Source organism: Gnatocerus cornutus, unplaced genomic scaffold, assembly GCF_029298725.1.
Source record: "Gnatocerus cornutus isolate USDA-ARS CGAHR unplaced genomic scaffold, icGnaCorn1.1 ctg00000023.1, whole genome shotgun sequence".
Classification (NCBI taxonomy): Eukaryota; Metazoa; Arthropoda; class Insecta; order Coleoptera; family Tenebrionidae; genus Gnatocerus; species Gnatocerus cornutus.
The window spans coordinates 665841-691932 of NW_028275375.1; the positions used below are offsets into that span (position 1 = coordinate 665841).

Consider the following 26092-nt stretch of genomic DNA (forward strand, 5'->3'; position numbering starts at 1 on the left):
ATAATAAAAATGGGCGAGACGCCGAGACATTCATTTTGAGTTTATTAACTTTTTTTATTTAGCGGCACGTTTTTATTAACTGTGTAAAAATGTAGCGCCCGATTGGATTTTAAAATTTTCACGTGGATGTTCAATTTTCACCAATTGAACTGATGAGAGTTTTTTTAATGTTAAAATTGGTGGATGCGCTGGGATAGTTTTCCATATTCGCAACAAAAGTATTCGTTTGAAAAACAAAGTTTGTCGGGCTTCTATGTACAAGCAAGTTTATATCCATAGTTGTGGTATTTTAGGATGATAGAAATACCTCGGTGACTTATAACGCAGCACAGGAATGATAAACTCCGTCGACTGTGAAATACATGTATGTCAAGCTGCATAACGCCTCAATTTATATCGGATCTTTTCTTTACTCCTTTGTTAATTTAGCATTTTTCCGAGCACATTCTAAAGTAGGTTAACGTGATTAGATCACGCATCCCAAGACACGTTAAAACTCTTCACGTTCGGATTAATGAAATTATCTCTGTATTTGCTCCGAGCAACCGCCGGAAATATATTATTTCTCCTTATTAAAAATCCAGCTTGTAACATTTCCCTCTGAATTTTGCAAGCAACACCGCAAGAAAAAATTAAATCCCTCTCAAAATCGCGGAAGTAAAAAACTCCGAAAGCTGCTTCCTGTTTTGAAGCATTGTTAAACTGAATTAAAATTAAAGACGAGGGCTAATTTTATGTAAATTATCCCCGTTATAATCTTAATTATGGCGTGGAAATAAAAATTTGCCTCCGTCGTAAACAATTTTAATTAAAGTACGCAAAGAAACGAATAATTGTGTGACGATAAGTGAAATTGTTCCAAGTAGTTTCGAAATTACGGCAACGCGCATGAAACCTGGAAATTAACTTGTCACTCTTAAAGAACAGTAAAGCTGGAAAAAGTAGAGGGAAAACGCAATAAGGATGTGTAAGAGGAACAAGGATCAGACCGACGTACAATTTCCGGGAACACGCTGAAGGATTACTTGTAGTTTTATTTTCGAAGAGGTCGGTCCTAACTGACATTTAGTGGGGTATTAGGAAAAACCGTCCAGGCCCAAATTAAAATTTAAAACAAACATTTTTTGATTTATCAAAACACTCGTGTTTTCACAGTGCGATTAAAATTAAACAAAATCAACACCGCGCGCAGCTGCGCGATTGTTTTTATCGATATGACATTTTTTCGGTTTTTATGCCACTTTGTTACTTTCCATTAATTAATCAACAAACGTGTTTATGTCCGTGCAACTCTCCCTTAATAGGGGGTTAAAGTGGCGGGTTAACAACAGAGGTTGGCTAAACTGATGGACCTCCGTCCAAAGCTATCGTTTATCCTGTCCAGTGGTTGGTTACCGTTGGGTCTGCATAGATCATGATGTCTAAAGCCTCCACCTCCAACCGCAATCACCCTCACTTTACATACGCATATGTCGGCTCTTATTATTATGGAATGGTGTCGTAACACGGTTGTGGCACTCATTCGTAAATATTTGATGCGAGCTTCTCTTATTTGGGTGTGTTAAGATACAAGCTAAGGCTTTTAGGACGACTACCAACTTGAATCGATAACGAAGCTTTCATCGAAATCCTCATTAGGGGAAGTTGAACTTAATGAGATATTAGTACGTACAAGTGGGCGGGGAATATTAAGATATTTGGAGCGTCTTGACGTTTTTTTGAGGGGCGTTTTTGTAATGTTTGGTTAATTGCAAACGTCGTGCCGAGTCCTAGAAGTATCCTCGGAGGATTCAAAGTCCCCTATATTAGTTAACTTTATACCACGTGCAGCCCTTCGTTCCCTCAACTAATGCATGCCCCAAATTTATTCTAATTATTAAACTTGAAGCGCTTTGCTCCCTTCTAACTTCTGATGGACCAATTTAACCTCATGATTACAAGTTCGGATATTTATTAAGGACAGTGATGAGTTGTGTAAAAATATCTTTCCATAAAACAGAAATGAGGCGCCGGCTCGCTAGACCGACCGGGTTTCAAAACTAATTACATTTCCATAATTCAGTTAATATGCAAATGCAGCTATGCTTCTGCCTTTTAAATATGTTTATACTCTCTGCATGTAGATGTGCAGTCAGAATACAGATAAAAACAGAAACGCTGACCGACGCACATGATAAAAATTATTGCGAAATTACCTCTTTTTTATATTCGACTGCATATTGCGCCGTTTTATTCTTCCCCGAAAAAGCTTTTTTATTGGCAAATACAAGATGATAGTACGAGCTGCTGAAAACACGCAATTTACAATAAAATTTCAACACGGCTAGCAACGTTTTTAACTGGGATTTAATGAAATGAGGAAACTTGCCGGCTTTTACTAGTTTAATTACAAGTATTTAATTAAAAACGAGACGCGCTCGCTTTTAAAAATCACGAAATTTACGTGTGCGTGGGACGTTTTAACCTGCGACGATTTATACCTAAACGCACTACGTGCCTATGTTAAATTGCTTCTAACTTTTATTTTTGTTTTATGTTAGGAGTTTGTTTCTTACTCCCGTGGGAGTAAACGTGTCTGCGAGAATTGCGGGACTGACGGCAATCATTTCCTAGAGGATCAAACAGCAGCGCCGCATTTTTAGTTACTACTAATCTTGATTGCTCTTTCAGACAGACGGTTTTTGCCATGTTGAACTTCTATTATATAATACGGCAAATATTCTCCCAGGTTGAAACTTTTAAAATAAATAGAGAACCGGCACTTTTCCGTCGAAGCTCAAGTGAAGCGTAATTAACTAGTTTTTAACTGTTTATGGCAGCGAAGAGAAAAAGTTTATAACTTTGGAGAGCTCTGCGATAAATGTATCTGGAAATTCAGTTAACAATGGATGAAAATTCAAGTTTTTTACAAAGCCCGTTTTGAAAACAAACTGAATCAAATTAATACGATCTAAACAAGAAATTAACAAATCTGGACGTAATCCTAGCGAAAACTCTCTTTGCTCTTTAGTTCTGTAGTTTGGTCTCATTAGTTATTTAGTCCACATTAGTTATCTGCTCAAATTTAATTGAAATTAAATGAAAATTACGAGAGTTACAAGTCTTAGGTAAATAGTGACAGATATTCATTTCGCAGTTATGCACCTTTCGAAATTTAGGGCGGGAAATTTGAAATTTTGCATTTTTTAGTTCCATTTTTTACTAATGCCGTAATAACAAATACATAATTCTGAAAATAACTTCAGAATAATTGCTATAGCTATGAAATTTGGAGACATTATTATTTTATTAAGTTCATTTATTAATTCAACTAAATTACAAAATTCTAGAGCAAGAAACTCAGATTTTAGAAATTTTTATTTTTAAGACGATGCAAAAATTACCGATCTCCAGTTGTAAAAATTGTAACTTAGGTAATTTAAATGCTACAGCTATGAAATTTAAAGAAATTATTATTATTTTAGAATTACTTAATAAGTCTACCAAATTTCAAAATTTCAGAGAAGCAAAAGACACAGATTTTAGAAATTTTCATTTTTAAGACAATGCAAAAATTGCCAATCTCCATCTCTAAAAATCGTAATTTTGGTAATTTTAGTGCTACAGTTATGAAATCTGGGGAAATCACTATTTTAATATCATTTATTAAGTCTACGAAATTTCAAAATTCTAAAGCAAGAGGCACAGATTTTAGAAATTTTCATTTTTAAGACCATGCAAAAATTGCCGTTCTCTAACACTAAAAATCGTAATTTTGGTAATTTTAGTGCTACAGCTATGAAATTTGGGAAAATTACTATTTTAGTGTCACTTATTAAGTTTACGACATTTCAAAATTTTAGAGCAAGAGGCACAGATTTTTAGAAATTTTCATTTTTAAGACAATGCAAAAATTACTGAACTCCAACTCTAAAAATCGTAATATTAGTAATTTTAGTGCTACAGCTATGAAATTTAGGGAAATTACTATTTTATTGTCACTTATTAAGTCTACGAAATTTCAAAATTCTAGCGCAAGAGACACAGATTTTAGAAATTTTCAATTTTAAGACAACGCGAAAATTTCCTATCTCCACCTCTAAAAACCGTAATTTCGGTAATTTTAGTGCTCCAGCTATGAAATTTGATGCTCCACATCAGTTAAATCAATGAAAATTGAGTGTCAACGTGGAATTTGAAAACCCAATCGTGCAACATTTTCCGAGTTAATAAAAACGCTGCACTAAATAAACAAAAGACTAATAAAACTGCATTGTCGCCTGGCGCATCCACCATTTTTGTTTTTTCAAAAAATTACGTGGAATGCAAGTTGGAAATTTCAATGTAATAAACATATTTTAAACACAAAACTAGTTTCGCATTTTTCAATCCACAATAGCTCGGAAATAATGGAGATCTTACCTTGTAATTTTGCTACAGATTGCGCTTTGTGCAGTTCTTATCCTTAAAACCACAGACTAGTGAAATAAGTTAAAAGGCTTCATCGTACTGTAATTGAAATTGTAGAGAAATTTAATAAATTAGCGTGAGAGTTATTAAAATAATAGCTCTAAGATATTAGTCTTGAAATCGGGTAATTCTATAAAGTTCTCTTCTCAAACGTGGCAACTAATGAAGCTTGTTTCTTGTGGTTGACTATTTCCATGTAATTACAATCTAGAAATTCAACAGATTGAAGTTTATTAACTGTTTGCGAGGAAAATATCCCACTCAAACGTTCTCCTCTTTGCCTTCGTTTAAAATAATTCCGTTGAAAATTCAATAAAGCGCCTGCTCTCCTCAGTCAGATGTAATCTTCAAGTTTCTCTACACGAATAATTAACAATCAAAGATTACAAGAAGATTGTTTTTGCTACAACCGCAGTAATTACCGAAGCGCATCTCCTCATTTTTACTCCTTTAATTCGCCACATAAATATTTATACGCAAGTTAATACATCGACGTCAGTGGAACCCGGCGCCGAGCAAAAAATTACCATAAAATATGAACGATCGCAAATGGGGCGTGTAAATATAGCGGTAAACAGCATTCGTCATAGAGTCGCGCGAATTAATCACAATTAAAAAATTATTTAACTCCCAGTTAAAAAAAAACACGTCCATTAGCTTCATTAGTTCAACAATCATTTTTGCGTGTATTTCGCTTGATTGATGCCGACTAAATTAACATTGCGGCGATATTTCACAATTTTGCAACTATTCGGAAAACTGCAAACGCGGAGAATATTAAAATCAGACCCTGGAGATCCTCGTCATTAACTTCTTCCACCCATTATCTTCGACCACACGACTTTTTCCACTTTAAGGAGTTTAAGCGTCTGATCGAGGAAAAAATTCTCTGGAGGATAAGAGAGTGATTTCCGCTGCACCTGCCGACACCTCTGGAGTCTAGACGGGAATTTTTAACGGACAAAACGTCCCAACACATGCAAAGTTGAGATTAGTGATGATAATTATCGTTGAGAGTATAATGCTTTGATATTAAATTAAACTTTGAGGTGGATGTTCGCGTTACGCTTACGAGTAGATATCTCCAAAGTAAACCATCAAATTACAATAGATTTCCACAGGGATGAAGCCAGACAATTAGAAGGGTTTAATATGCTTACTGTTGGTGCTGTTGTTACAATACACAATATTGCAGACATGAATGTTGGACAAGCTTCATTTTTACACTCAGAGGAGGTGAAGAGCGCTAATGTGGTCCAGGCAAAATTAACATGAAACTTTATAATATTTTTTGTGCGCCTCCGTCACTTTTCATGAGATTTGTGATACTCATTTGCGGCAAGAAAATCACCTTTTGAATGTCTAGGCAGTCAAACGTGACATTTCGAATAGTTGGTTTTATTTTGCAAGTTGGCATCGCTGCATAAATGTCAATTGTGTCAATTTGTGTGCCGATTTGGATTCGAAAATAATAAAGGTAAATGAATTAAGTAGAGATTCCACAAAAATTTGCTGAATCACATTTGAATTTACATTAATCTGCAATCGTTTGATTTGAATGGGGTGCTACCAACCTATTTCCTAGCTGATGAAATTTCCCTAAAATTACTTTCCTTGCATTTCCAAAATACCATTTTCTAGCCTAGTGAAACAAATAATTATTGTAGGAATTTTTCTAAATGTCTTAGTATCTTTTAGGCGATATTCAACTTTCTTATTTTAAATTGGTACCCATATTTTTTTTTCATAATTTGGAGATATTAATTTTCTTAATTCAGAAATGTGAAATACGTTCAACTTTTACAAAACAAAATATTAAAAAATTATATCAAAAATTAAAGCAAATTAAAATTTAACCAATAAAAGTTAATAAAATCTAGGTGCCTGTTGTCAAGTAAAACAATACCATTATTGTAATGTCAAAAAGCAGCCAATAACAGAAAGGATTGGCAATCTTTTTTGAAATTATTAATATCAAAAGACAATAATAATTACAAATCAAAAAAAACATGTACCTAATTTAATTAAAATACACAATTGACACCATGCACTTTTATTGCCTATTTTTTTCAATTTTAATAATTTTTTTTTAAATATTTCTTTGTAAAAGTAGAACATATTACACATCTCTGAATCAAGAAAATTAATATCTTCCAAATTATGCAAAAAAAAATATGGGTGCCAATTGAAAATAAGAAAGTTGAATATCGCCCAAAAGATACTAAGACATATAGAAAAAAGCTAAATTCATCAGTTTATAGTAAATTAAAAACCATTTAATTTGCTTTCTTAATTTTTGAAATCGGTTCATAAATAAAAATTCTACAACGCCTGCGGTTTTTTTAGAAATCACCCTGTACAATGATTTTTTTTAAATTTACAAAAAATAGTCTCTTTTTTATAGTTTTTTCAAAATAAAGTACTTTGAGCGCTTTTTTTATAACATCGAAAACGACTAATTCACCAGATTTTCTAACATTGTATGACATTAATCTTCTTCAGATTAAATTTCTTTGTTTATTTTTAGTTCGTCTTTAAAACAAAAATATCTAAAAACTCTATTTTCTGCTCTAAAATTTTGAAATTTAGAGCAGTATATTTGCAAGTTTAAAGTAATAAAACCTTAAAATTTTACAGTTTTAGGATAAAATCTGACAAAGTTACGGAATTTAAATAAAAGCCATGAAAATTTTTAGATCGTCTTCGAAATAAAATTCCTAAAAATTCTGTTTTTTGCTCTAAAATTTTGGAAATTGGAGCAGTAGATGAACGAATCCAAAGTAGTATAACCTCCAAATTTCAGAGTTTCAGGATAAAATTTGACAAAATTACGGAATTTAAGTTAAAGTCATGAAAATTTTTAGTTTCACTTCGAAATAAAAATTTCTAAAACTCTATTTCTTGTTCTTCAATTTTAAAATTTAGAGCAGTAAATAAGTAAGTCTTAAGTAATAAAACCTTTAAATTTTACAGTTTTTAAATGAAATCTTACAAAGTTACGGAATTTAAATTAAAGCCATGAAAATTTTTAGTTCGTCTTTGAAATAAAAATTTCTAAAATCTCTATTTCTTGCTCTAAAATTTTGAAATTTAGAGCAGTAAATAAGCAAGTTTAAGGTAGTAAAACCTCCAAATTTCACAATTTTAAAATGAAATCTGACAAAGTTACAGAATTTAAGTAAAAGCCATGAAAATTTTTCGTACCTCTTTGAAATCAAAATTTCTAAAAACTGTATTTCTTGCTCTAAAATTTTGAAATTTAGAGCAGTAAATAAGCAAGTTTAAGGTAGTAAAACCTCCAAATTTCACAATTTTAAAATGAAATCTGACAAAGTTACAGAATTTAAGTAAAAGCCATGAAAATTTTTTGTACCTCTTTGAAATCAAAATTTCTAAAAACTGTATTTCTTGCTCTAAAATTTTGAAACTTAGAGCAGTAAATTAGCAAGTCTAAAGTAGTAAAACCTCTAAATTTCACATTTTAAAGTGAAATCTGCCAAGTTTCGAAATTTAAATTAAAGCCATGAAAATTTTTAGTTCGTCTTTGAAATAAAAATTTCTAAAATTTCTATTTCTTGCTAAAATTTTAAAATTTAAAGCAGTAAATTAGCAAATCTAAAGTAGTAAAATCTCAAAATTTCACAATTTTAGGACAAAATCTGACAAAGTTACGAAATTAAAAAAACAGCCATGAAAATTCAAAATAAAAATTTTTAAAAACTCTATTTTTTGTTCTAAAATTTTGGATTTTGGAGCAATAGATCAACAAGTCTAAAGTAGTAAAAATAATTAATTTCAGAGATTTAAGATAAAATTTGACAAAGTTACGGCATTTAAGTGAAAGTCATGAAAATGTTTAGTTCATCTTCGAAATAATAAAAATTTCTAAAAACTTTATTTCTTGTTCTAAAATTTTGAATTTTGGAACAATAGATCAACAAGTCTAATGTAGTAAAAATAATTAATTTCAGAGATTTAAAAAGAAATTTGACAAAGTTACGGCATTTAAGTGAAAAGTCATGAAAATGTTTAGTTCATCTTCGAAATAAAAATTTCTAAAAACTTTATTTCTTGTTCTAAAATTTTGAAATTTAGAGCAGTAAATTAGCAAGTCTAAAGTAATAAAACCTATAAATTTCTTAATTTTAAAATAAAATGTGACAAAATTACGGAATTTAAGTAAAAGCCATGAAAATTTTTTGTACCTCTATGAAATCAAAATTTCTAAAAACTCTATTTCTTGCTCTAAAATTTTGAAATTTAGAGCAGTAAATTAGCAAGTCTAAAGTAGTAAAATCTCCAAATTTCACAGTTTTACAATAAAATCTGACAAAGTTACGGAATTTAAGTTAAAGGCATGATACTTTTTTGTTCCTCTTTGAAATAAAAATTTTTAAAAACTCTATTTCTTGCTCTCCAATTTTAAAATTTAGAGCAGTAAATTAGCAAGTCTAAAGTAGTAAAGCCTCTAAATTTCACAATTTTAAAATAAAATTTGACAAAGTTACGGAATTTAAAAGCAATAAAAATTTTTAGTTCCTCTTTGAAATCAAAATTTCGAAAAACTCTATTTGTTGCTCTAAAATTTCAAAATTTAGAACAGTAAATTAGCAAGTCTAAAGTAGTAAAATTTCTGACAAAGTTACGGAATTTAAGTAAAAGCCATGAAAATTTTTAGTTCGTCTTCAAAATAAAAATTTCTATGTTTTTGCGTGTACAAAAACGTTGACTAATGGTAAAATTTGTAATGTATAACAGGGCATTTTAAAGACCTTAGAACTGCTCTTGGACCCATGAGAATTTAACATGTTGTTCCAATTTCCAAAAAATCAGCCTTATGGGAATTATTCTGAGCATTTGTAATTTTTGTGTCCATTTTGCCTGAACTAAACAGGGAAAATAAAAATCTAAACACCCACGCGTAATTATCCCCTTGGAAATAAATATAAAAATCCCCAGAACATTAATCAAACCCGACATCCCTCTGTGTGTGAGGTTAATCAATTTGATTTGATTAAATATTAATCCGTTTCCAGGTTGGAATTATCTTTTCGTGAAGAGATCTGACGTACCGCCCAGTCATGATAAATTTACTTTCTTTGTACCTTTTGTGCGCTTCCATCAAGTTTTTTTTAACAAAAAACTTCGCTTTATTTTATTACAGCCAAGGTGTTAAAATTAAGCAACTTATTCCAAACAAATCCCAACGAAAAACCTCGAGCATTGTTTTATAAAAACTTGTATTTTTTCCATTAAATCAATTCACGCCTCTACGGTTTCTCCTGATTTAATCTAAACCGGTAATTTCATGCAATAAAGTCGGGGATTATTCCCGCTTTCGGCGTCGGAAAAAACTCGCAAGAATTTTTAAATTGGGAACTCGCGAAACTTTGTAATTCGGGTAAATCAAACAACGGGTTTTAAGGAGGATTAATTGGTTGCATGTATGAACTCGGCGTCATTAAAACGAATGCAAATGTTGCATGTTTGCAATAATAACGGCGAAAATGGGGCAACGGGGAAAAACTGCGATTTTTAAAGACTTGAAATTGCGCAGTTCTTTTGATAAACGATCTTGCGGACGCCGGTTTGGGCTTTGTTTGACATTTGATCGTTAGCTTCTAATTACGAAACTTGGGCGATCGGACACGGTCAAATGCAATTTAATTCACCCCGGGCCGAAATTCCTAAGAAATTAATTACCGGCCTGCCGCCTCATTAAACAAAAATTTTGAAATTTGCGAGATAACGAGTCGGCAGATAAATAAAAGAGAGCCCGCAATTTATTCGGCTCAAAGAAAATCGTCGATATTTTTTGGAAAATAAATGAGTTGTTCAGTGGCGCAATATTTTCGAGAATTTTCCGGCCTTTGTCAGATTCAATCAATTAGAGAGACAAACTGAGTTCGGTGGAAAGAAATTTGTCTTTTCAAAGGATTTACGCTGAAAAGAATGCATTAAACTAAATTACTTATTTTAAGTCACTTTGAAGCGTGCAATTAGGTGCCGTGCTGTCTTGTATTTTCCGGATGTTCAAAATTCGACTTGACTAATTATGATCTCATTCTACGCAGTTCGTATTGTATCCGGCAAACACTAATTGGTGTTTTCATTCTTACAAGCTGCAATTATAAGAATCACAGTCTTCCGAGAACCTAGTTATAATTAATTGAAAATTAATTTTGTGCCGAGAGACCGTGTTTTAATTAAAGGTTACTTAAATTAATGGCGTTATCTTCAGTTTAATTAGAATAATATCATCGGAAAAAAAACGATAGTTAAGTAACTTTCAATAACTTTCAGAGCGCCGATAATTAATAATCCATTTCCGACCAAGGATCCCGCTAAACTTTAAAATCCTACTTTTAAACGATTGGAAATTTCGCCCCAACTCGGATGGGAATTTGTCTAAAATGTTGTGAACCATCTAATCTGATTTCCCGTTGGATTACTTGCACACAACGTCACTAATTTTTATCGTGTAATTCGTTCTTGGTGCAAATACAGGTCGTTCAATGTAAATCTGGCGGAGGCATCGATTTTAACAATTTTAATTTTTTAGAAAACGCAAAAATTTCCGATCTCTATTTCGAAAAATTATACTAACTTTAGTAATTTTAATGCCACATTTAAAAAAATTTAAGTAAATTACTATTTTTGAGTTACTTATTATAAGTCTACCAAATTTCAAAATTCTAGAGCAAAAGACATCAATTTTAGAAAGTTTCATATTGATCTTCATCTCTAAAAATCGTAACTTTGGTAATTTCAGTGATACAACTATGAAATTTGGGGAAATTACTAGTTTAGTATCATTTATTAAGTCTACGAAATTTCAAAATTCTAGAGCAAGACACACAGATTTCAGAAATTTTCTTTTTTTAGAAAACGCAAAAATCTCCAATTTTCTTCTCGCAAAATCGTAACTTTGGTAATTTTAGTGCTGCAGTCATGAAATTTGGGGAAATTACTATTTTAGTGTCACTTATTAAGTCTAGAAAATTTCAAAATTCCTAAACAACAGACAGATTTTAGAAATTTTTATTTTTGAGAGAACCCAAAAATGGATAATTTCCATCTATAAAAATCGTAATTTTGGTAGTTTTAGTGCTTCAGCTATGAAATTTGGGGAAATTACTATTTTGGTGTCACTTATTAAGTCTACTAAATTTCAAATTTCTAGAGCAAAAGACACAGATTTTAGAAATTTTCTTTTTTTAGAAAACGCAAAAATCTCCAATTTTCTTCTCGCAAAATCGTAACTTTGGTAATTTTAGTGCTACAGTCATGAAATTTGAGGAAATTACTATTTTAGTGTCACTTATTAAGTCTAGAAAATTTCAAAATTCCTAAACAACAGACACAGATTTTAGAAATTTTTATTTTTGACAGAACCCAAAAATTGACAATTTCCATCTATAAAAATCGTAATTTTGGTAATTTTAGTGCTTCAGCTATGAAATTAGGGGAAATTACTATTTTGGTGTCACTTATTAAGTCTACTAAATTTAAAAAATTTAGAACAAGAGACACGTATTTTAGAAATTTTCATTTTTAAGCTAATGCAAAAATTGGCAATCACCAACTCCAAAAATCGTAATTTTGGTAATTTTAGTGCTACAGTCATGAAATTTGGGAAAATTACCATTTTAGTGTCACTTATTAAGTCTTCAAAATTTCAAAATTCTAGAGCAAAAGACACAGATTTTAGAAATTTTCTTTTTTAGAAAACGCAAAATCTCCAATCTCCATCTCGAAAAATCGTAACTTTGGTAATTTCAGTGCTACAGCTATGAAATTTGGGGAAATTACTATTTTAGTGTCACTTATTAAGTCTTCAAAATTTCAAAATTCTAGAGCAAAAGACACAGATTTTAGAAATTTTCTCTTTTTAGAAAACGCAAAAATCTCCAATTTTCTTCTCGCAAAATCGTAACTTTGGTAATTTTAGTGCTACAGTCATGAAATTTGAGGAAATTACTATTTTAGTGTCACTTATTAAGTCTAGAAAATTTCAAAATTCCTAAACAACAGACACAGATTTTAGAAATTTTTATTTTTGACAGAACCCAAAAATTGACAATTTCCATCTATAAAAATCGTAATTTTGGTAATTTTAGTGCTTCAGCTATGAAATTAGGGGAAATTACTATTTTGGTGTCACTTATTAAGTCTACTAAATTTAAAAAATTTAGAACAAGAGACACGTATTTTAGAAATTTTCATTTTTAAGCTAATGCAAAAATTGGCAATCACCAACTCCAAAAATCGTAATTTTGGTAATTTTAGTGCTACAGTCATGAAATTTGGGAAAATTACCATTTTGGTGTCACTTATTAAGTCTTCAAAATTTCAAAATTCTAGAGCAAAAGACACAGATTTTAGAAATTTTCTTTTTTTAGAAAACGCAAAATCTCCAATCTCCATCTCGAAAAATCGTAACTTTCGTAATTTTAGTGCTACAGCTATGAAATTTGGGGAAATTACTATTTTAGTGTCACTTATTAAGTCTTCAAAATTTCAAAATTCTAGAGCAAAAGACACAGATTTTAGAAATTTTCTTTTTTTAGAAAACGCAAAAATCTCCAATTTTCTTCTCGCAAAATCGTAACTTTGGTAATTTTAGTGCTACAGTCATGAAATTTGAGGAAATTACTATTTTAGTGTCACTTATTAAGTCTAGAAAATTTCAAAATTCCTAAACAACAGACACAGATTTTAGAAATTTTTATTTTTGACAGAACCCAAAAATTGACAATTTCCATTTATAAAAATCGTAATTTTGGTAATTTTAGTGCTTCAGCTATGAAATTTGGGGAAATTACTATTTTGGTGTCACTTATTAAGTCTACTAAATTTAAAAAATTTAGAACAAGAGACACGTATTTTAGAAATTTTCATTTTTAAGCTAATGCAAAAATTGGCAATCACCAACTCCAAAAATCGTAATTTTGGTAATTTTAGTGCTACAGTCATGAAATTTGGGAAAATTACCATTTTAGTGTCACTTATTAAGTCTTCAAAATTTCAAAATTCTAGAGCAAAAGACACAGATTTTAGAAATTTTCTTTTTTTTGGAAAACGCAAAATCTCCAATCTCCATCTCGAAAAATCGTAACTTTGGTAATTTTAGTGCTACAGCTATGAAATTTGGGGAAATTACTATTTTAGTGTCACTTATTAAGTCTTCAAAATTTCAAAATTCTAGAGCAAAAGACACAGATTTTAGAAATTTTCTTTTTTTTGGAAAACGCAAAATTTCCAATCTCCATCTCGAAAAATCGTAACTTTGGTAATTTTAGTACTACAGCTATGAAATTTGGGGAAATTACTATTTTAGTGTCACTTATTAAGTCTTCAAAATTTCAAAATTCTAGAGCAAAAGACACAGATTTTAGAAATTTTCTTTTTTTAGAAAACGCAAAAATCTCCAATTTTCTTCTCGCAAAATCGTAACTTTGGTAATTTTAGTGCTACAGTCATGAAATTTGGGGAAATTACTATTTTAGTGTCACTTATTAAGTCTAGAAAATTTCAAAATTCCTAAACAACAGACACAGATTTTAGAAATTTTTATTTTTGACAGAACCCAAAAATTGACAATTTCCATCTATAAAAATCGTAATTTTGGTAATTTTAGTGCTTCAGCTATGAAATTTGGGGAAATTACTATTTTGGTGTCACTTATTAAGTCTACTAAATTTAAAAAATTTAGAACAAGAGACACGTATTTTAGAAATTTTCATTTTTAAGCTAATGCAAAAATTGGCAATCACCAACTCCAAAAATCGTAATTTTGGTAATTTTAGTGCTACAGTCATGAAATTTGGGAAAATTACCATTTTAGTGTCACTTATTAAGTCTTCAAAATTTCAAAATTCTAGAGCAAAAGACACAGATTTTAGAAATTTTCTTTAATTAGAAAACGCAAAAATCTCCAATCTCCATTTCGAAAAATCGAAACTTTGGTAATTTTAGTACTACAGTCATGAAATTAGGGGAATTTACTATTTTAGTGTCACTTATTAAGTCTACGAGATTTCAAAATTCTAGAGCAAGAAACATCGAATTTAGAAATTTTCGTTATTTAGTTGATTTTTCAACGAATTTTGCGGATTTTAAGCACATTTTAGGCGATTTTTCTAGATTTAAGTGTTGAATTTTGATAAAACTTCGTTATTTTATGCATTATGATCTCTACTTTGCGGAAACACTTTCAAAAACCATTTTTTATATAGAGAAAATCGTCAGTTAACTTCAAATTTAGTTGATTTTTCGACATTTTTTGGCGCAGTTGGCAAAAGTAAACCGTCTGTAACAGTGTAAAATTTGAATTTCCCGCCAACGCCTGAGAAGAGAAAATAATTTATTCAATTTTTAATTTATCCATTCGCTTCGTTCTTTAATTTTTTTATTGTTTTCAGAATCCTCGGAAGTCCGCAGATTGGCGCTGGATTCCCAACCTCTCTTTTGTCACCCCCGAAATAATTTAAGGTTAGTTGTCAAATTTTACATTTTTAAAATAGAAAAAAGTTGTAAGTTTCCAACGCCTCCCCAGCTCAGGATTTTACTTCAACGCACGATAAAACCAAGGCTAGCCAACTAAATCCAATATGTGCATTCCAATTGGTTAATAATTTAGAGCTTACAAGGACCAGTCAATCGCTGAGTCAATTTTTGTCTAATTTTTTCCCAGTTTACGATTTTGACGTTTGACAACTGACACTATTGACAGAGAATTAGTTCAAACATAGAACAATGCGAGCGGCACAACACAAATTACATTCATCATCATTTTGAATTTTTTTTTGACTAGGGACGAATTCCCCGACGAAAATGTCAAAATTTGCAGCAGCTTTTGCGCGACTCACCTTAGATCGGCTTTTGCTTGCGACGATTCCAGAAGGCTGTCATAACTGTCGTTGGTCAACCGAGTTCAACCTGTAAAAAAAAAAAACGGATGGAAATGTTAAATCCTCGCTTGGAAACGGCGATCGGTAATTAAATGTGACAAGCGAAGCAAAACATTGCCTCTAATTTCTATATAGTCTCCCAACAAATAGTCGATAACGTTCGTCACAGTCGACTTGTTCTTTTCATCATCGCTCGGCTCTTATTTTCTATATCATTGTATGTGTTTTGTTGGCGTTCTTCGTCATCGTTTTGCTTTCCGTTTCATATAGCGTCGGAGGCCCCGAAGGCAGCTCAACCAGAATCACGTTTCGTTGTTTTTCACGCCATCACAAATTAATGCCTTCGGATAATTCCGTTCGCATCACTCGATCTGTAGCGGAAAATACATTTTTGATGTGCTGCTTCCATCATTAGCACGGGAAGTTGCCAACTGCAAATAAATCAAGTCGAGGCACTCTTCTGCTTTTCCGCGACACGTTGCGAAAATTGACCGAGGGACTGGTTGTGTTTGATTTGATTCGTTCGGCAAATATGTACATTCTGTTACGTGGGAATTCCCCGGGAAGCGGAAAAGGAAACTGCATTTGGCGCAGAGTGCTGACTTAAACCGTTTAAATTACAGCCAAAGTGAAGACACGACGATCTGATCTTAAAATTTTCTCTAGTTATAACTCTTTCATTTTTATTGTGTTTTTTTAGACACGTCATTAAATAATAGCAGCAGAAGGGCTATAAAGCGTAATTCCGGCAACGGGACTAAACAAGTAAATATTTTAAAACTACGAACAGCTGCCAAGTTTTACAGACGACACTGTTGTCTTACAGGCTCATAGATAAACCCACATTTACATTTTACAAGTGTAACATCCTCTGTTGAAAAATTTACAGAGACTTAAGCACACCTGAGATAATCTTCTTACAAAAAGGAGTGAAAAAACTGTAAAATCGATCATGGCAAATCCACTCTGTATTAATTACACTTGTCAAAGAGAAGATATTTATATTCATCTTGCAGTTTCTCGATATTTTATCGACGAGTTGTAATATGCACGTCAAGCTCGGTGAGCAGAGCTTCCACATTCAAATCATTCCAAGCTCGAAATTTATGTCACAGCTTAAACGATGATACAATAATAGAAAATGGTTTTTGAGTAAAAGAAATGTGGTTTTCAATGGAAAAAACAGACGTACGTTTTGTATTAACAACGAGATAAATATGTATTTTAAAAACCGGAATTTGGCCGTTGGCAATTTTATTTACGTTGAAAAAGTTTGAATAATTTACAATGCTCTATTCTGGATGTTCAAGGGACAAAGGTCTTCTGATTATCAGGCCGTGTTTGCTTTTGAACTCGCGTTAATTGAATACAATAAATTTGAATTTCTCGATTCCGGGAAAAACGAACAAAAAATGTCTTGTAATTTTAGTAATTTTAGTGCCACAGCTATAAAATTTGGGGAAATTACTATTGAAATGTCACTTATTATGTCTACGAAATTTCAAAATTCAAGAGACACAGATTTTAGAATTTTTCATTTTTGAGACACCCAAAAATTACCGATCTTCTTTTCTAAAAATCGTAATTTTGGTAATTTTAGTGCTACAGCTATGAAATTTGGGGAAATTACTATTTTAGGGTCATTTATTAAGTATACAAAATTTCAAAATTCTAGAGCAAGAGACACAGATTTTCGAAATTTTCGTTGTTACAACACAAAAGTTTTCGCCCTCCTTCACTAAAATTCGTAATTTTGGTAATTTTAATGCTACAACTAAAAAACTTAGAGAAATTACTAGTTTTTAATCGTTTATTAACTCTGCCAAATTGCAATATTGTAGATCAAAAGACACAAATTTTTAGAAATTTTTATTTTAATTTTGGTAATTTTAATGCTACAACTAAAAAACTTAGAGAAATTACTAGTTTTTAATCGTTTATTAACTCTGCCAAATTGCAAAATTGTAGATCAAGACACAAATTTTTAGAAATTTTTATTTTTAAGGCGAAGCCAAAAAATGAGAAATCTTCTCTTAAAATTCGTAATTTTGGTAATTTTAGTGGTACGTCGGTGAAACTTGGGGAAATTAATAGTTTTTAATCGTTTATTAACTCTGCTAAATTGCAACATTGTAGATGAAAAGACACAAATTTTTAGAAATTTTTATTTTCAAGGCGAAGCCAAAAAATGAGAAATCCTCTCTTAAAATTCGTAATTTTGGTAATTTTAGTGCTACAACTATGAAATTTGGGAAAGTTATTAGTTTTTAATCGTTTATAAACTCTGCCAAATTGCAACATTGTAGATAAAAAGACACAAATTTTTAGAAATTTTTATTTTCAAGGCGAAGTCAAAAAATGAGAAATCCTCTCTTAAAATTCATAATTTTGGTAATTTTAGTGCTACGTCTGTGAAATTTGGGGAAATTAGTAGTTTTTAAACGTTTAATAAGTTTGCCAAATTGCAATATTGTAGATCAAAAGAGACAAATTTTATAAATTTTTATTTTGCAGACAGACGAAGGCAAAATATGAGAAATCCTACCCTAAAATTCGTAATTTTGGTAGTTTTAGTGCTATAATTATGAAATTTGAGGAAGTTATTAGTTTTTAATCATTCATAAACTCTGCCAAATTGCAACATTGTAGATCGAAAGACACAAGTTTTGGAAATTTTTATTTTCGAGGCAAAGCTGAAATATGAGAAATCCTTCACCAAAAATCCGTAATTTTGGTAATTTTAATGCTACAACTATGAAATTTGGGAAAATTACTAGTTTTTAATCGTTTATTAACTCTGCTAAATTGCAACATTGTAGATCAAAAGAGACAATTTTTAGAAATTTTTATTTTCAAAGCGAAGCCAAAAAATGAGAAATCCTCTCTTAAAATTCGTAATTTTGGTAATTTTAGTGCTACGTCTGTGAAATTTGGGGAAATTAGTAGTTTTTAAATGTTTATTAACTCTGTCAAATTGCAACATTGTAGATCAAAAGACACAAGTTTTAGAAATTTTTATTTTCGAGGCGAAGCAGAAATATGAGAAATCCTTCATCAAAAATTCGTAATTTTGGTAATTTTAATGCTACAACTATGAAATTTAGGGAAATTACAAGTTTTTAATTGTTTATTAACTCTGCTAAATTGCCACATTGTAGATCACAAGACACAAATTTTTAGAAATGTTTATTTTCAAGGCGAAGCCAAAAAATGAGAAATTCTCTCTTAAAATTCGTAATTTTGGTAATTTTAATGCTACAACTATGAAATTTGGGAAAATTACTAGTATTCAATCGTTTATTAACTCTGCCAAATTGCAACATTGTAGATCAAAGGACGCAAATTTTTAAAAACTTTTATTTTCAAGGCGAAGCCAAAAAATGAGAAATCCTTCCTTAATATTCGTAATTTTGGTAATTTTAGTGTTACTTAATTGAAATTTGGGAAGATTACTTGTTTTTAATCGTTTATTAACTCTGCTAAATTGCCACGTTGTAGATCAAAAGACACCTATTTCAGAAATTTTTATTTTTATAGCGAAGCAAACATGTTAGAAATCTTTCCTCCAAATTTATAACTTTAGTAATTTTAGTGCAACAGCTATGAAGTTTTCGCCATCGTTTTTCTCGCACTATTGTTGCTACCTTATCAAAGATTTTCAAACTATGTAAAATTGTAAAATCAGTTTTGTCTACAAATCGTTTGGACACTGCGCATATTTGGATTTATTTTGTAACTCGACCTTCTAAAAAGTTGTCATTCATTACTCTTATGGCAATAAGAGCCACCTGATTATTTTTTGTTCGCTAAAAAAAAATGCAGAAATACCTAAGCAATTAGGAAATTACGTATTAATCTCTTTATTAATCAGTTGTGGTTCGACTTCTAATAAAGACGGTCGTTTCGGAAATTTGTGCTACAGAGTGCTGCTCTGAGAAAATATCTAGCAAGGTAAAGTACTAGCCTATATTCATTTATAAACATTTTTTTATTCAGAGAAACTTTAGGCGCATTTGATTGTTCATTTTTCGGCTTATTACTATTAACACAAGCAGTTTAATATACAGAGTGTTTGTGCTTAGTAATAAAAGGATTTTAAAGGATGTTTAGACTTTTTCGGTTCTTACACATGTTTGTTTAGGATCTCCGCTTGACTGTGAATATAATGAATATAATTTAAAAGTTGGTCTTAGAATTATGGAAATTTTTGATTTAGACAGAAACATTTTTCTTAAAATTGGTCAACCAATATTAATTTTACAATTTAAATTTTATTTGGAAGCACAGATGAAATTCAAATTTATTTCTCAGATTTTGCATGGGTTTTTCGTGTAAATTTCCATAGTCGTCTTACACCATGTAAGGGAACAGTTTTAACTTTTAACGATTTTATTAAAGCTCTTTCCCTGTGAATTTGAGCTCATCTCCCTCAAAATACCATAGAGTGATCGAATCCTATCTAGTAGGTAGCAAATTTGCATTTGAAATCGCCGCGAAATTTTCAATTCCGACCCGCGACATGCTGCATCCGCAACTTTAAAAACTAAAATAAACAATTAATCGAACAATAAAATAATATGAAGTTTCGCGCTATTTAAATCTCGCGCACTCAATACAAAGCCCCCAATTTTTTTTTTGTTCTTCAACCTCTCTAAACCAACAACCTTTCTAATCCTCCAGCGTGCGTTGTTTGCCGTGTTAATTACTTTTTTCGGGTAAGCTTTTTAAAACCTTCTAGTCACTCATGCTTATAAATTAAATGTGCGCTTTAAAAAAAAAACGTGTTTTAGACAGAACACCCTAAATCCCCCTTATTTCGCAAATTCCTGTCGTTTAATCACCAGCCACCTCCGTATTAATCAAACCCACGAAACAATTAGTTTGAATATTCAAGTGATATTTATATCAATTATTCATCATTCTAATCCATTTATTGAACGAGTGTTAGATTAGGTTCGAGATAATATTTATACGTGGTATTGTTGATCCACCTGCACCCTCGTGAAATTAGAATTAATCTGATTACTACCCACTTTGAAGATTATTTGGGGTCCCTTAAGACACAGGTAATTTAGACGACGTGTCTTTATTAAAAACGAGAAATAAATTCCGTCCAACGTCTGATTTAGTGGTTGCAATAACAAAAAATTTCACAAATGGTAATAAATTTTTCTCGCAAACGTTTTGAATTCCAGCTTGGTGAACAGTGGTGGGTTGTTACATTATCTAGCTTTTTTGAGGAATATTAAAAGAGCGTGCTTGACGCTATAAACAGGCGAAGATAACCGGCGAGTTGCAATCAAAATACAGTCGGTTGCAAAATGATAGACGCACTCATAATTTTTATTATTTTCAAACTTACATGCGGGTATTTGGGATTTTAATTTTGCCCCAATAATTGTATTGCTAAAATAGTATTACACTCCAAAAATTACGAAAATCGCTGCATTTTACACTGAAAAAGAGTCAAAAATCGAAATATAATTTTAATACTTGTAATTTTTAGAATTTTGATTAGATTTTGACCAAATTTGGGTTTATTACTGATTTAGACACTCTAAATAATTAGACTAAATTACAAAACCATAAAGCAAAAGAAAACAATTTTAGGAATTTTTATTTGGAAATCGAACTGAAATACATATAATTTTAATACTTGTTATTTTTAGAATTTTGATTATATTTCAACCAAATTTGGGTAGATTACTAATTTGTACTTTCCAATTTATTAGACCAAATTACAGATTTATAGAGCAAAATAGAACAATTTTATAAATTTTTATTTTAAAATCGAACCGAAAAAATCCGAAATGTTATATGTATTAATGCTTGTAACTCTTAGAATTTTGATTCGATTTTAATCAAATTTGGGTAGATTACTAATTTTAACTCTCAAATTAATTAGACTAAATTACAAAACCACAGAGCAAAAGAAAACAATTATAGAAATTTTTATTTTGAAATCGAACCGAAAAAATCCGAAATATTTTAATACTTGTAATTTTTAGAATTTTGATTAGATTTTAACCAAATTTGGGTAGACTACTAATTTTAGCTTTCTAATTAATTAGACCAAATTACAAAACCACAGGCAAAAGGAAACAATTTTAGAAACTTTTTTTTTAAATCCAACCAAAAAAATCCGAGATATTATTTTAATACTTGCAATTTTTAGAATTTTGATTAGATTTTAACCAAATTTGGGTAGATTAGTAATTTGGACTTTTAATTAATTAAACCAAATTACAGATTCATGGAGCAAAATAGAACAATTTTATAAATTTTTATTTTAAAATCGAACCGAAAAAATCCGAAATGTTATATTAATACTTGTAACTCTTAGAATTTTGATTCGATTTTAACTAAATTTGGGTAGATTACTAATTTGGATTTTCTAACTAATTGGACCAAATTACAAAACCACAGAGCAAAAAATAACAATTTAAGAAATTTTTATTTTGAAATCGAACCGAAAAAATCCGAAATATTATTTTAATACTTGTAATTTTTAGAATTTTGATTATATTTTATCCAAATGTGGGTAGATTACTAATTTGGACATTACAATTAATTAAACCAAATTACAGATCCACAGATCAAAATAGAACAATTTTAGAAATTTTTATTTTGAAATTGAACCGACAAAATCCGAAATATTATTTTAATACTTGTAATTTTTAGAATTTTGATTAGATTTTAACCAAATTTGGGTAGACTACTAATTTTAGCTTTCTAATTAATTAGACCAAATTACAAAACCACAGGCAAAAGGAAACAATTTTAGAAACTTTTTTTTTAAATCCAACCAAAAAAATCCGAGATATTATTTTAATACTTGCAATTTTTAGAATTTTGATTAGATTTTAACCAAATTTGGGTAGATTAGTAATTTGGACTTTTAATTAATTAAACCAAATTACAGATTCATGGAGCAAAATAGAACAATTTTATAAATTTTTATTTTAAAATCGAACCGAAAAAATCCGAAATGTTATATTAATACTTGTAACTCTTAGAATTTTGATTCGATTTTAACTAAATTTGGGTAGATTACTAATTTGGATTTTCTAACTAATTGGACCAAATTACAAAACCACAGAGCAAAAAATAACAATTTAAGAAATTTTTATTTTGAAATCGAACCGAAAAAATCCGAAATATTATTTTAATACTTGTAATTTTTAGAATTTTGATTATATTTTATCCAAATGTGGGTAGATTACTAATTTGGACATTACAATTAATTAAACCAAATTACAGATCCACAGATCAAAATAGAACAATTTTAGAAATTTTTATTTTGAAATTGAACCGACAAAATCCGAAATATTATTTTAATACTTGTAATTTTTAGAATTTTGATTAGATTTTAACCAAATTTGGGTAGACTACTAATTTTAGCTTTCTAATTAATTAGACCAAATTACAAAACCACAGAGCAAAAGGAAACAATTTTATAAATTTTTATTTTAAAATCGAACCGAAAAAATCCGAAATATTAAATGTATTAATGCTTGTAACTCTTAGAATTTTGATTCGATTTTAATCAAATTTGGGTAGATTACTAATTTTAACTCTCAAATTAATTAGACTAAATTAAAACCACAGAGCAAAAAAAAACAATTTTAGAAATTTTTATTTTGAAATCGAACCGAAAAAATTTGAAATATTATTTTAATGCTTGTAATTTTTAGAATTTTGATTAGATTTTAACCAAATTTGGGTAGATTACTAATTTAAGCTTTTCAATTATTTGGACCAAATTACAGATCCATAAAACAAAAAATAACAATTTTAGAAACTTTTTTTTGAAATCCAACCAAAAAAATCCGAGATATTATTTTAATACTTGCAATTTTTAGAATTTTGATTAGATTTTAACCAAATTTGGGTAGATTAGTAATTTGGATTTTTAATTAATTAGACCAAATTACAGATTCATGGAGCAAAATAGAACAATTTTATAAATTTTTATTTTAAAATCGAACCGAAAAAATACGAAATGTTATATTAATACTTGTAACTCTTAGAATTTTGATTCGATTTTTACTAAATTTGGGTAGATTACTAATTTGGATTTTCTAACTAATTGGACCAAATTACAAAACCACAGAGCAAAAAATAACAATTTAAGAAATTTTTATTTTGAAATCGAACCGAAAAAATCCGAAATAGTTATTTTAATACTTGTAATTTTTAGAATTTTGATTAGATTTTAACCAAATTTGGGTAGACTACTAATTTTAGCTTTCTAATTAATTAGACCAAATTACAAAACCACAGAGCAAAAGGAAACAATTTTATAAATTTTTATTTTAAAATCGAACCGAAAAAATCCGAAATATTATATGTATTAATGCTTGTAACTCTTAGAATTTTGATTCGATTTTAATCAAATTTGGGTAGATTACTAATTTTAACTCTCAAATTAATTAGACTAAATTAAAACCACAGAGCAAAAAAAAACATTTTTAGAAATTTTTATTTTGGAATCGAACCGAAAAAATCCGAAATATTATTTTAATACTTGTAATTTTTACAGTTTTGATTAGATTTTAACCAAATTTGGGTAGATTACTAATTTAAGCTTTTCAATTAATTAGACCAAATTACAGATCCATAGAGCAAAATAGAACAATTTTATAAATTTTTATTTTAAAATCGAACCAAAAAAATCCGAAATATTATATTAATACTTGTAACTCTTAGAATTTTGATTCGATTTTAATCAAATTTGGGTAGATTACTAATTTTAACTCTCAAATTAATTAGACCAAATTACAAAACCACAGAGCAAAAAAAAACAATTTTAGAAATTTTTATTTTGAAATTGAACCGACAAAATCCGAAATATTATTTTAATACTTGTAATTTTTAGAATTTTGATTAGATTTTAACCAAATTTGGGTAGATTAGTAATTTGGACTTTTTCATTAACTAGACCAAATTACAGATCCATAGAGCAAAATAGAATAAATTTAGAAATTTTTATGTTGAAAACAAACCAAAAAATCCAAAATATTATATGAATACTTGTCAAGTGTCAAATTATTAGGTGCGCCTATTATTTTGCAACAACTGAAAACCGAATTCTGTCTTTGCCTTCGTCATAATGTACACCAATTTAGATATTTTTTAACGTTCAATTTAAGTTTAATTCTTTGGAATCTTGTGGAATTAAAAGATAAAAAAAATAAAAAAATGTCAAACAAATGAGACAAAATTTCCTGTTTTTGCCAACGCTTATCTCGACAAAAACAAGTCTAGACGCGGCTCAAACATCTTAAAATTTCGCTTCATCGGTCCCCACAGAGCTTGTTCTTTAATATTATAATAGTCGCCCCAATAATCGTGTAAATTTTAGAACAATCTTTGGCCGCATCTATTTTTATCTTGTCTCTAAAACCAAATTGAATCGGCAGCTGTTATTTTCTTTGTGGAATATGTTAAACAGAAAGCGCCTCTGAAAGGTTTTGTACGAACGAGACACGGAGAAAATCCCGTTGTACCTTTAATTTCGCTGGAATATGTTTGCGAGATTAACAGTTTTTCCGTTCTCAATGCGTAATGATTAGCGACAGTAAAAGATGGGCGAAAGAAAGAAAACGATAATTCACACGATGCTGTAGTAAATTAAATTTGTTTTGACGCTCTTAAAGGGAGTGAATTATTTTTATTGTGTAATCGATAAGAGGGTTTATTGGAGCGGCTGTTTTTTCTCCTTCATAACCCCAGAGGGTTGGAAGGCTGCATTTTGGATGAAATGAGATAACTCCACGCATACTTACGCATTTTAAGAATTGACCGTTGGATGGAAAGTTGGACGCAGTTCTGAAATAAAAAAATCATGTTAATGCGCCATTAAAACTTTGCGAACTTAATGAAATTTCGCTAGGTGCTGTTATCAAAACCGCGCATTAATCTGAAGTCAGCATAAGTGTAATTTCACGGGAAGAAAGAGCTTGCGAGATAAAATATTAGACAAATAAAACCGTGGAATTCAATGTTTTATGTTGGTTCATATTGCGGAGTTAAAATTCGAGCAATTGCAGACTCTGGTACGCGTCCTTTATTAATGCAAAATTAAGTTGGACGAAGATTGATTGAAATGTGTCCGACTGTGCACATTGTTTCAGGTTGTAGCTCGTTATTGATTCTGTCGTAAATTTCCTAGAACAACAAAATTTAAGAGACCATAGAAAAACACATTTCGAGAAGATTGCGTGGGAAGGAATAAACATTTCATTTGCGTTAATCTGCAGGGTGTAGGCAGCAGCAGAATTTTCAGATTTGTTGTTAAAAACACTACTATCTGTAAGGTTCCGTTTTGAAGTTGTTTACCATACCTACGCGTATCTGACATATGCGTAAAAGTGTCTGAGATACAGGATGGCCGGAAAGTCGCGCACCACCGTAATACTGTGTTATCGGACAATGTCATAGATCACCGGAAAAATGTTTTAAAAAATCCATGTCTTCAATTTTTCGAGATATGATGGATTGAAGAATAAAAGTTTAACGTCAAAATTAACGATTTCTGTGCAATAATTTTAGGTTCAAATGAATTCGTTACCTAAAAGACATTTTGCGCAAAGGAAATCTGCAAAAAAAATCGGAAAAATCTTGCAAGAAATGCCTAAAAACTGTTAACAAGATTTTTGAATCAACAATCTCAGACTAACGCCAACAATACAACAGCAAAGTTACTATGGCTTTGAATACTGGAAATT

General features: G+C 30.2%; 1 protein-coding gene across 1 annotated transcript in view; it reads right to left on the minus strand.

Annotated features, from left to right (window-relative positions):
• Positions 1 to 26092, minus strand: part of LOC148166179 (uncharacterized) — an 86235-nt gene that overhangs the window by 10135 nt on the left and 50008 nt on the right. Inside the window, exons 2-3 of the mRNA XM_088048900.1 lie at positions 25151 to 25193; positions 15321 to 15390 (exon numbers count right to left, since the gene is read on the minus strand). The gene's annotated coding sequence lies outside the window, so the exon portion shown is untranslated. The remainder of the gene's footprint in view (positions 1 to 15320; positions 15391 to 25150; positions 25194 to 26092) is intronic.